At 44.4% G+C, this 13,053-nt stretch overlaps 2 non-coding genes and 1 pseudogene across 2 annotated transcripts; 1 reads left to right on the top strand and 2 right to left on the bottom strand.

Annotated features, from left to right (window-relative positions):
- Positions 1–382: 382 nt before the first annotated feature.
- LOC114431016 (coiled-coil domain-containing protein 39-like) lies at positions 383–4,520 on the bottom strand (annotated as a pseudogene).
- A 4,405-nt stretch (positions 4,521–8,925) lies between these two features.
- trnaq-uug (transfer RNA glutamine (anticodon UUG)) lies at positions 8,926–8,997 on the top strand. Its single transcript has one exon. It is a non-coding gene; the product is annotated as a tRNA-Gln (tRNA).
- Positions 8,998–10,700: 1,703 nt separating this feature from the next.
- On the bottom strand, positions 10,701–10,792 carry trnar-ucu (transfer RNA arginine (anticodon UCU)). Its single transcript is given in 2 exon segments — positions 10,701–10,736; positions 10,756–10,792. It is a non-coding gene; the product is annotated as a tRNA-Arg (tRNA).
- Between the last annotated feature and the right edge of the window lie 2,261 nt (positions 10,793–13,053).

The following is a 13,053-nucleotide window of genomic DNA, read 5'->3' as shown; positions in this document are numbered from 1 at the left end:
TATTTACTGAGTCCGCACTATGCACTGCAAAGTCCGCACTGCACACTGCAAAGGCTGCACTGCACATGCAAAGTCCGCACTGCGCACTTCAAAGTCCGCACTGCGCACTGCAAAGGCCGCACTGCAAAGTCCGCACTGCAAAGGCTGCACTGGTCCGCACTGCAAAGTCCGCACTGCAAAGGCCGCACTGCACACTGCAAAGGCTGCACTGGTCCGCACTGCGCACTGCAAAGTCCGATTCGTTATACTCTGTTTATAGTCGTATTCATCTTGTGCATTTTTATCACCAACACCTTGCAGCTGTGGAGCTGACTGACTGTTAAAGGTGAACTGTTATCAGTGTAGTATTCTAGTGTGACCCATTTCAGGGTAAGTCTGACCTGGAAGTGGTCGAGCTGCGGGCAGAGTTTGTCCTGAAGCTCCGCTGGGTGGAAGGAGTTCAAGGAGGAGGTGGAAGAGACACATTGGCCTGTGAGGGGTAATAGAGAGGAGCATTAAAGGGTACGCTGCTGTGGCTGCATTAGTCCTGCTGTTTGAGCTGTTCTGCACCTGCAGGAAGTATTTCTCCAGCGCCGGTCTGACGTCTGGGTTTTTCTCCATGGCCTCATTCAGCATCTTGTCAATAACCTTGTTAAATTCCTTCAACTCTGTCACTTTAATGTCCTTCTCTTCAAAAGTCTCACTCTTGGTGTTTTTTGCTGAGCGGATTTGTTTGGTCAGCTTGGAGCACTGGAAAACAGCAGGACATTACAGGTGGTGTTCTGTATACACACACAACACCCCCTGTGTTTACTGCCACGTCATGAAATGAGCGGTTGATTTTAAACCTGTTTTGTGGCTCTGTCGAGTTTCTCCTTCTGAAATGTGATGTCTTTGTTCAGTTTCTCCAGGAGTGTCTGATTTATTCTCATCTTTTCTCCCTCCTCTTGGTCCTCTTGTCCTGGAAACAGACACACACCCATGAATACACTAAAGCTGAACATGCACATACACAGAGATTCATACGAGATCAATGTCAGGCAGATAGTTTAATAGATAGTTAAAAGTTTATTTTTGGTCTAAAGCTTTCACAGGGGCGCTACATAATACACCCTCTGTATTCCCTGTAGTATTGTGCAGTGATGGCTGCACAAAAGAGATGCAGCTTTAGGCCACATGGTCTGTGGGCGACTTCTACAAAGGAGGGATCTGTGTGCTCCATGGGTGCTGGACTAAGTGTGTAAATGATTGATTCTCTAACTTGGCCCAAAGCATATCCATCACTGTGTTGCAGTGATAATACACTGACTTCCAACAAAAAAACAGTAATTTAACTATTACTGCCTGCTGAATGTTGACCATTATGCTAATAATATATGAGCTAACAAAGTATTTGCATGGTTAAGATCCAGTTAATCCAGAATCAGTCTGAATGTAACCTGAGCCGTCGAAGACTAATTGCTTCGTTCTCAGTGATCTGCTCTACACTGGCTATAAACAACAATAACCTGCATGTCCTGTTGGAGCTCCTGGATCGTTTGTTATCCTTCAGCTTCACTTCAGCAGCTCTCAGCTGCTCCTCCAGCTTCAACTTCTCCTGATAGTCCGGACCTAAAACGAAAACAAATTACATCGTGGCCAATTAAAGCTGCCACCATCATTTAACATCAATCAATCAACAAGTATACAGTTGAAGAGGGCTGTGGCTGGTTTACATACTGGATTCTTCAGCTTTGTTGAAAGATTTGCGGTATACAGAGTTAGAGTTGCTGAACGGCTGGTTGGTGTTCTCCAGAGCTCTCTTTTCCTGCTCCAGCTTGTGGATTTTAGCATCCAGCTCATCACCCTTCTGCTTAAGTTCCCCTTTCTCTTGTGCAACCTGGTGAAAAGCACACACAGATGATGCAAAAGTCTGGAACCATGGTGTGTGCTTCAGTAGACTATGTGTGAAGAGCTCCGACCTTAGTGATGTAGTAAGCCTGTGACTGCTCCCCCTCCGCCTCAGGACCTGCCTTGGTCAGGGTCACAACCTCAAAATGTTTCTTAATGGTTTCAGTCTTGGACAGTTTCTCATTGAGTTCAGCACTGAGACACAATGATTGACATTGAGTGATGTGACAAACCTTTGAGAACTGAGTGATTTGTTTTTTTTTTACCTGAGTCTCTGCCTCTCCTGTTCACCGAGCTTCAGCTGCTGGCTGAGCATTTCTTTGTACACCTTGATCTCATCCTCCCTCTCTGTCATAGCTTTCTGCAGGTTCAGCTTCCTCTTCTCCAAAGACAGCACGCCGTCTGCCTTGTTGTACAGCAGATCCCTCATACGCTCCACCTCTAGCTTCATAAACTTGTGCTCCACCATGCTGTCCTGATAGGGAACCCATGAGTTTAAAATCACAGTGCATACAGCCTTTCTGTCCATTCTTAGCTTTGAGGAAAATCTACTTCAACCTTCAGTTTCTCCTCCAGCGCAGCATTGTGGATCTTGGCTTCCTTCAGTCTAAAATACACAGAAACATAAAACAGACATTGTGTAGTACATTACCACAGCTCCAGTCAATACACACACAGAGCCCTGCTGTGATACACTGACTTGTCATTGTAGTCCTGGATGTCCTTCTTCATCGTGGATATGTGGGACGTCAGCATCTTCACATCAGAGGTTGTTCTCTCTAGGTTGCCTTTGCAGCTTTTCAGCTGCAGGACACACGAGAGTCAGTTCACTTATAATAATATAAATATGAAGGCAGTTTATTATTAGTCCACATTCAGCACCTCATCCTGCAGCCTGCCACAGTCACTCTCCTGCTCCTTCAGCTCCTGCTGCAGTTTTACTGCCTGTTTGTTGGCCACCGCTGACTTCCTCTCGGTTTCTTTCCTGTTGTTCCTCTGGATCTCCATCAGGTGCTTCTTCTCTGCAATGGCGGCCCTGTTTTCCCTCAGCTTCTGGTTGACTTTTGCAAGTTGCTGCAATAATAATTTAAAAGAAAAGACTCCTGTGTGAATTCACTCTAGAATGAATGACCAGTAGATGTTTAATGTCCCATGCTTTACCAGTGCACACTGCTGCATCTCAGCATCTTGTTGCTTCATGTACTTGATAGTGTTTTCCCACAGGTGGGTAAGCTGCTGTGTCTCCAGGTGAGCCTGCTGCAGATTCTCTGTCACCTTATCCAATGCAAGCTGGTACGACAGCAGAGGGATTTTATTGGGAAACCACAACTGCCTACACATACTGTTAGTAATAACACCATGGATGTGCTGTGTTTTTACACATTACCTGGGCTAATTTTGTCTCAGTCTTCTCTTTATCGAGTGCTTTGAGCTTTTCATTGGCCTCCACAGACTTCTTCTCTATCGCCAGAATGAGCGACTGCACCAGGGGAGGTTAGACAGCTGTTAGCTGATGATAACTCAAAGCTGTAAGTGCTGCAGAAGAGAGATGTTTTCATCTCTTTACCTTGATCCTCTGCTCATCTTGCTGAGCGTATTTGTTGATGGCCATCGTGTCCTCATATTTGCCTGCTGACTCCTCCAAAATGCAATCCATTGTCTGCTGGTCCCAGTTCATCTGCTGCCTGAACTCCTCCAGCTTCAGTTTGGCCTTGAAAATGTTGTTCTGGGGATACAGATACATGTTATTGTGGCATCACAATCTATAGCTACTTCTCTTTTCTATTTTTTATTTATGAAAGGCTCGGACCTCCAGCATGTTTTTCCTCTCTCCTAAGGAGCTTCTTAGCCGTGTCCTGAGTCAGACGGCTAGTTTCTCTCTCCGCGAGGGCTGTCAGGTGTTTCTCTAACTCTATCTCTCTCTCCTTTGCCTCACACAGAGCCTAGACAACACAAATAACACACACTGCATAACCCACCACAAAACAAACATATCACAACTCATAGATACTGACCTCAGTGTTTTCCAGCTCTTCTTTAATATTCTTTAGGTAATTGGCCATGTTCTTCTTTTGTTCCTTGTTTTTCTCCAGTTTGTCTTCCAGTTGTGTCCGCTCTATCTCTTTTCTACAAATCTGTTGACATCATCATGACACAGCACACAGTGAATCAAAATTCAGATACCGAAAACCGATGTGCAATAACATTAAGAAAACACAATCTAAATTGTAAAGTGAGGACCTTTTGTCCATACATACATATCTGACACTTAACAAGAAAAAAAGATTCAAATGTTACATTTTATTTGGAAATTTCAGCTGCTCTTAAATATTTAAAATAATGAATTGAACAGTGACCCTGGTGTCACTGCAGGAGGACCGTGTGCACAACCTGCACTCAGTCAAAACAAACCTCATCAACGGTTTGTGTTACAACATTATTCTTCAGTGAGTAATTTTAAACGACCCACATGATGACACCCAAAAACAAACAGAGAAAAGGAAGCTAAACACGTCTGTGCCATTAAACATGTTAATAATACGTTTCCTCACCTCCTCCAGTAAGGCTTTGTTTTCAGCGTTGAGCTCGGGGACAGCATAACGGCTACCCCACCCCACTTCAGCCAAAACTGGGTCAAGAACTTCAGACATAGATTCCATTTTAACACCGCGCCTAACAAATGCTATGGAAAGCAACAACGCAGTAATTCTCAGCAATATCTCTTGACTCCGGCTTTATACAGCGTCTCTCTGCCGGTTGCTAGGGCTCAGGTCTGTTGTCAGTCGCCCCTAGCAAACCCCCCGTTCGGCATGTCGCCACAAGGAGGCAGCGCGAGACCAGAAGTAATGCTTCCGGTCAGCTTGTAAAATACATTTAAGAAGTAATTTCATAGTGTGTCATATAACTTTGTTTTCTGCAGGTCAGGCTGTGGCAGATGAGATCAGTTGTTTTTCTGCTCTCTGGAGCTCCGGTTGGTACGAGATGGTCATAAATTCAGACTAAGGACAGCAGCACCTCTGACCTGATAAAAGCCAGATTCTAAAGGAATGTGTTTTTCTCCTGAGTGCCCCATGTTATGGTCATCCCTAGATCGGACTCACAACCTATGAGATTTGAGGAATTGGAGCTTTACCTTATTAGGGAATAAACACTAATAGTCTATTCGCTGTATGACCCAGGGTCTGCAGGGGGGATAGTAGATGCTCCTGTGGGCCGCAAGGCAGGAACGCCCATGTGGTATATCAATGTGTGAATTCCATGTCCAGTTGTTGTTGCGTTGCTCGTTGTTGCTGTGTGGTTGTTTGTTTTTGTTGGTTGTCCTGTTCTTGTGTTGTTCTTCTTTGGTTCTTTGTGGTCAACAACCCAGAGCTCTGTGACTCAGAATCTGCCTCATTGTTCAATAAATTGTAATCTTGAGACCAGAATTTATCCGCTCCTTCCTCATAAACCAACTCGGGAGGGGATCAGAAGAAACAAGGGGAATTGACTGTTTTTGACCTCCCCATTTTTTCCAGAGTTTCTCACTAATATTGCTTTATTTTTTACAGACCAGACTGGAGCTCTGCCAAGCAATTACTGGGAGATTTCAATTTCCTTAGGCGTCTGACAGACTATGACAAGGATAATAGCAAACCTCAGATCCTGCTGAAGCTGCAAAAATGCATCAACAACTCTGAGTTCCTACCTGAGAAGGTCTGTTTGAATTTCATGTCCAACATTCGGACATGATCTATCGGATCTATCAACAGAACTTCTCTTATCTTTTCTTTTACTTAAAGTAAAAAAAGATTAGAGTTCAGACACTTGGGCAGTTTTGTAGTAAATGTCATGTCAGTATTGGAATGGCAATGTAATTTACATCCTTTATCCACTGTACCGTAGGCTATGTAGATTTAATGATATATATTCTGAAAAAATAGATGGAATTTGACACAGTTTGTTTCAGTGTGCTGGGTGTAATACTTTATCATGTGCTGCTTTTAGGTGGAGAAGGCGTCCAAAGCTTGCGGGTCGTTGTGCATGTGGGTCATAGCTATGGATCTTTACTCCAAAGAAAGAGAAAACGTGGTTAAAGCACAGGTCAGTCATAAAGAGTGCAGTTTATTATTACTGATACACATGCACATTTGCAATATTTCTTCACAGTCTTTCTGCTGTCTGTTCCTTTGTCACTTTGGCTATTCATCTGCCATGCACCGCTCTGTGTGACTGGTCTGCATACTCTTCTCCCGCTACCCTTACCTACGCAGGCAGAGCTGGATACAACCAAGAAAACACTAAGGGAAAAGCAACAACAACTTAAGGAGGTGGAGGATCAGATGAAGGACCTACAAAATGGCTCTGACACAGGCTCGACTGGACAGAGCAGGGAAACTGACTTCTGCTCTGGGGGACAGCAGATACGCTGGGAAAAAAATGTTGCAAATCTTGAGCAGGACATCAACAGTGTTGTGGGAAATGTATGCATTGCAGCTGCCTGCATTGCCTACTATGGAGCCTTCACTTCCCACCATAGACAGCTGGTAGGTACAGTGTGATGGGATGGTTTAAAACCTTTAGGGCCTCTGTGATAAAGTGTGCAGCTGGTATGGCCAATGTGAGCCTGGTCTAGAGTTTTTTTTTTTAGAAACATATTGTGAAAAAGCAGTAACAGCTAATACCATATACCCTGTTTACTCTTGTTCCCCAGTGGATTAAGCAGTGTCAGAAGCTAAACATACCCATCAGTTCCCCCTTCAGCCTGATCGACTTTCTGAGTGATCCATATGACATCCTCCAGTGGAACACTGAAGGGTTGCCCTGTGACACTGTATCTACAGAGAATGCAATCCTGGTAACCAAAGACCGTCGCTGGCCTCTTATGATCGACCCATAGGATCAGGTGGCGTAAATTAATTCAGAGGACATATGTATTCTATGAAAATAGAACCTCCTTTCAGACACAGTCAGAGACAAAGTCACAGACTGGCCTCCGCCCCAGCATACCTAACGCAACAATACCAAGCTTCCCTTCATACAGTAGAAAGGACACCAACCAGCTCGTTCAGCATTGCAAATTTGCACTAAATTAAGATATTTTCACTGCTTCTTTGTTGTGTTTCCATGTCTGATCATGTTTCCTTGAATGCTGTAGGTAATACACTTGGCATCAGCAAGTGTGCACCAGAGACAGTTAGGTCACTATGGAGTCTTGGAATTCACATTCAACAAACCTTTGCTCACAAAATCCCAAACGGCTATCAACTATAATAGGTATTTATGTGCTTTCCAAGAAGCACACGTTTGGAATAAAAACAGTATCGCACACAAGAACCTTTGTGAATCCTTCTGCCATTGAAGCTACATATTGGGCAGTATAATGAACGCCTGGCATCAAACCATGTTTCTGCAGACATTAAATCACCTGCCAGCTACACCTGTGTGCAATGCCCTTTTGTTCAACACCAGCCAGGAGAGCAGAAGGACCCTGTGAATGCAAGGGTTTACTCCAGTGTTTATTCAAACCAGGGGTTGCATGGTGACTGTAACGGCCGAATAAGTCTGAGGAGCGTTTTTGTTAGACAGAAAAAACAAAGGCACTGATGATGCAGAGTGACATGACAGTTAAATCTTCATAAATTAATGAGTGTTTCATTAGAATTGTAGTGTGTGTGATCCTGGCTTCGATGAATGTAAAATGTGTCTTTTGGCATGTACATTTTTTTCTGTTTTCCAGAAATGTATTAAAGTTACAATCATCAATTTCACTGTGACTGAGTCTGGCCTGGAGGACCAACTGCTCAGGTAGACACAAGACAGATATTGAATTCTAACCAAACTTTAAGACTCACATTCACAACCTTACCCTTTTCCTTCTCTTTTCCCCCCTTTCTTCTCCTTTCTCTACCTCCAAAACCCTTGAAAATTACAATTACCCTGCAACTTGTTTCTCTCTTTAAAGTGATGTGGTGCGTCTTGAGAGTCCACATCTTGAGGAACAGAGCAATAAGCTGATTGTTCGCATCAACGCTGACCGCAATCAGCTGAAAGATATCGAGGACCGCATTGTTGAGCTTCTCTCTAACTCTAAGGGGAATATACTTGACAATGAGGAGCTCGTTCAGACTCTCCAGGAGTCAAAGGTGGGGATCTGGCAGAGATCATACCTGTCATCATTTTCAACTTTCTGATCGTTTTCCTAATTGTAATTGAAACTTTTTGTTGTTCTTGTTCTAGTTGTCATGCTCCTCTTTCACTTCTTTTGTCTGTTTTTTCTCCACTATCCATAAAGCATCACCTGAAGGAGGCAGAGGGGGACTCCTTCCTTGTGTATCTTGGGGAGTCCATACAGGCGTGGAGTGGCTTCCCCAGGATACAGTCGGAAGTAGAGCTTGCGGTTGATGATTTGGTCTCAGTTCTAGAATGATTGCTGCTGGGAGTTTGAGCAGACAGCTGTTTACAGGGTCTAAGTTGGAATAAAGATTAATCCTGTAAATGCAAACATCCAATCTACTGAAGTTCAAAGATGTGGGCTCGTCCGGGATTTGAACACAGGACCTGTGAGGAACTGGAACCACTTCTTCATCTGAACCATGGGGATGCCAATTTATAACACCTGAAACCACCTCCACTGTCTGCACACACAGGAAGTTCACCCTGAATCAATGCTCTCTGTTTCAGTTAACCTGTTTGCACAGAATTATTCTCTGTAACAACATGTAGAGCCCGGATAGCTCAGGCTAATTTTCATATCTGTCCAATGAGAGACAATTATCAGAGGAGAGGTTCTGCTTCTCAGGAGGGTCACACCCTAATACAAGACCACTTCCTGTTATGCAACAAATAAGCTTTATGATTCAATGTTGGGCTAATGCCACAGCCACAAAAAGACATTTCTCCCAGCTGCTAGACAGCAAGACTTATCTAGACATGGAGGACAGCCTCCTCATGGAGGACAGTGATATGCAAAGTGTTCAGTCTTTGTTGACACAAAGAAATCTTTGCACGTATCTTTACCAATGTCAAACTGCTGACAGTCGGCCGGGTAGAGGAGGAGAAGAAGACCCATGAGAAGCAGGTTCCATGGTGTAATGGTTAGCACTCTGGACTTTGACTCCAGCGATCTGAGTTCAAATCTCAGTGGAACCTTTAGTTTAGTTTGGACAGTAATACTGGTGTCCTTTCTACTTTCTCTAAAAATTCAGGGCTCATTTTGCAGATTTCCAGTCAGCATGTTGTAACTGAATGTATCAGAAGGAGAAGTTACATAAAGATAGAATTTAAATCTCTCTCCTAAATGACACCTTAATCTGGGATTAATAATGAGTATAAAAGTAGCTGAAGACATAATTTAGTATTATAACACATACCTCCTTTATAGGGCTGTCTTGATAACTGCCTCTCATTTCCACCTGTTGTCTGTTCCATTTGCACAACAGCAGCTGAAACTGATCCACAATCAGTGTTGATCCTAACTGGAGAGGCTGGTTTCACACAAGTGTGACTGACTTTTTGGGGCAATATTATAACAAATACTTATGAGACATTATATAAAAAGAAAGGTCAGTGCATCATGACTTCAGCTCCATTCAAAGCTTTAGGAGGCTTCATGGCCTCCATCACTCCATAAGACTGTTCCATCTGTTCTGCATCTCTGATATGTGCTGGGACGTGGTGGCTTGGATGTTTCACTGCAGCTCATCTAGTAATAATGAGTAACACATATATGAACATCAAGCTAATCATGTCATGCTAAACTGAGTCCTTGGAAGAGCAGAAGCTGTGAACAGACCTCATGGAGCAATGGTAGCACGTCTGAGTCCAGATCAGAAGGTTGCATGTTCAAATCATGTCAGGGTCACTGGTTTTATGTAATTTAGTCCTCTTTCTGTTCACACCAGGTCCACTAGAGCTCTCAGACTCCTCCACTGCACTGAATTCTGGGTAGTTTTCACTTGAAGCAGAATGTCGGCTTTCTCCTGTGTTTTCTGGTTAAATTACTGCACATTCAGGGAAAATAGAGTTAGAGTTAAATAGAGCAAAAAATCCTGAGTCATCGATCTGCATTCGTTTAGAGGGCCGAAAGGAAAACACCCTAAATTTTAATCTTAAGTGGGACCAACACTCCCCCGAGTAGCTTCTTCAGTTCTGCAGTGACAATGTTCTTCCTCAGCCAGTTGTTGTCTTTGTCTTGTTGTCTGTGGGTCTTGTTTTTGTGGCTTTGATGACAGCCCAGCTGGGATAGCCACAGGTTTGCAGGGCCTTCCTGATGTGATGTTGCTCCTTCTTCTTCTCCTCTGAGCTGGTCGGTACAGTTTGAGCTCTGTGCTGCAGCCATTGCGACAGCCATCGCACCTCAGAGTGATCCAGCAGTGCCTCATGTTCAGCAGCATACAGTGAGCAGCTTTAATCTCTGGATTGACAGACTTTATCTGCACAATAACTTGCAGAACAGAAAGTCTTCCAAAATATCTCCTTTCCAGGGATAGCACACCAAAACTATCAACTGAGCAGCACTGGAGATGCTCTGCTCTGTCAATTCATCCAACTGAAAGGAAAATTTCTTACATGATCACAGTCTATCCAGCAGCTGTGCCTGAATGTCAGCTGAGAGATCTTCTGTTCTCCTCCTCACCATGTCATTTGAAAAAGGTACAACTTTCAGTTTATTAGCTGCCTCTGTGCCAAGCAAAAGCTCACACCAGTCAGATCTCTGTCCACCTGTACGGTCACAAATCCGGGGGCAGAGACGCTGTTTTCCGGGATGTCTGAGTGCAGTCCTTTTTTTCTAGCTCTGGACAGGAGCTGTATCCACCCTGAAGGATGGCGCCACAGGAAGTTAAAAGGCACTTTGACTCTGGTGGGACTCGAACCCACAACCTTTGAATCACTTCTCCTGTGTTTATCTAGAAGTCCAATGCGCTATCCATTGTGCCACAGAGCCACAAAGCAGTCCATTTGTTTGTCCTAGAATGAAAGGCAGAAATCCGGAATAAGCAGCAACATTCCAGAATAGTCAACAGAATTCCGGAATTATACGTAGAATTCAGGAGTAACAGTCAGTATTCTGGCAAGTCAGCAGTCCAGAAGGGAAGGCAACATCAGCAGAGGCTCAGTGGTAGAGCAGGGTTGTGTGTCCTTGACCCACATTGCCTCCAGTGCTGGTCATTGTATGACACTGCTTGGCAGCAGCCTTAAGCAATTTCCCTTCTGGGATTATTAAAGTATTTTTTTTAAAAAAGTCAGCATAACAGAGGTTACAGCATCACTGAGTTTCCCCTCAGGGAAGCTGCTTTTTACTGCCACCCCTGGATATATGCAGTCCAGTGCAGTGCGGCATGCTCTGTTCTGTACAATGGAGAAACCAAACAACTACTCCAAAAACTGGCCTTCAATGTTTGTCAAAGTTTGTCTTCAAACAAGATGCTTATGTTTAAGGCAAAAGCTGTGACAGAAACAAGTTCTTCTTCAAAGATACACAACTCCAACATCTTTGTGAAGTTTGTGGACGACACAACTGTGGTGGGTCTCATCTCCGGTGGAGATGAAACAAACTACAGGAAGATGTTGATGAAGATTCTCAGTCATCCAGGTCATCATACGTAGAGAAGATTGAAGCAAGGCGTCTACAGGAATGAGGTGCACCTTCTGGCCGAGTGGTGCAGAGACCACAACCTCTCCCTGAATGTGGAGAAGACAAAGGAGATGGTTGTGGACTACAGGAGAGCACACAGTCAGCACACCCCTCTGACCATCGGCGGGGTTCTTGGGTGTGCACATCACTGAGGACCTCTCCTGGACTAACAACACTGCATTCCTGACCAAGAAGGCACAGCAGCGCCTCTACTTCCTCCGCAAGCTCAAAAGAGCCAGAGCCCCTCCCTCCATCCTGTGCACCTTCTACAGAGGGGCTGTTGAGAGCATCCTGTCCAGCTGCATCACTGTGGTACGGAGCCTGCACCGCCACCTGCAGGAAGACGCTTCATCGCATAGTGCTGCTCATAGCTGAGAGGATCATCAGCGTCCCTCTCCCCTCCCTCCAAGACCTCTACGACAGCCGTCTCATCCGAAAGGCCCTCCGCATCACAGGAGACCCCACCCACCCTTCACACCGCTTCTTTAGTCTGCTGCCATCAGGAAAGAGACTGCGCAGCCTCCGGGCCAGGACCAGCAGACTGAGGGACAGCTTCATCCACAAGGCTGTCAGGAAGCTGAACTCTCTCCCTGCTGTGCCCCACTTTCTCCCCCTTCCCTCTACAAAAGAACCCCCCCCCCCCCCCCCAAGTTAGGAACTCTGTGCACCAGCCACTTTACCCTGTGCATTCTCTTGCACCCTAGTCATGTCATCCAGTCTCATATAAGCTGCTATAACTTAAACCATTCCTGGACTGTTTACATTATGCCAACTGCGCTGTCTTGCACTATACATCTTTTGCACTCTTACTGCATTGTGCCTTCATTTTTGTGTGTGCCTCATTGTAGGTACATTTTTTTACACTTACACAAGTTTTTAGTTATATGTTATATATGGAGTGAAGAGTAACACAATTTCGATTCTCTGTATGTCCAGCACATATAGCAGATTTGACAATAAAGCTGACTTTGAATTAAAACAAGTGAGTTGTAAAAACAAATTCACCCCCCATACAATTGACACTAGAAGAGAACCTATCATTTGAGACCAGAATGTTTTTTTGTACCAGGCTGTAAACATGTTCATTTCTGCTGTGAAGTTGGACGTTTTAACATGGGAGTCTATGGGTAATAACACACGTGAATTACAATTTTTCACACATGTCGTAAACATTCCAGACTAGTGGTTAAGACCTTCAAAACTCAGTGTGTAACATTGTTGGTAAAAACTTTGCTTTGGCATGTTTGTAGAGAAGATTGAAGCAAGGCGTCTGGACTTGTAGAGTTTTCCTGAAGAGGTTTCGCTGCTCATCCAAGCAGCTTCATCAGTTGTTGATCTGTTGGTGGGGAAACATGGTTTATATGTGGTTGCAGACCTCAGTGGGTGGTCTGGATAAAACTCACAAACAATAGCACTAAATGTTTCCATAATTACCTGTGATGATCTGGCTGCCTGTGCCAGGTGTGTCTAATGACTGGCTAACGACTATGAGACTGCTGGTAGACAGCCCATTGTTCTTGCTGTTAGCATGTGACTTGGAGTGAAACTTCCTGGGAATGGATGAAATAACT

Source organism: Parambassis ranga, unplaced genomic scaffold (genome assembly GCF_900634625.1).
Source record: "Parambassis ranga unplaced genomic scaffold, fParRan2.1 scaffold_33_arrow_ctg1, whole genome shotgun sequence".
Taxonomy (NCBI): domain Eukaryota; kingdom Metazoa; phylum Chordata; class Actinopteri; family Ambassidae; genus Parambassis; species Parambassis ranga.
Note: the sequence above shows the minus strand (reverse complement) of the source record. Positions and strands in the feature narration are given on the sequence as shown.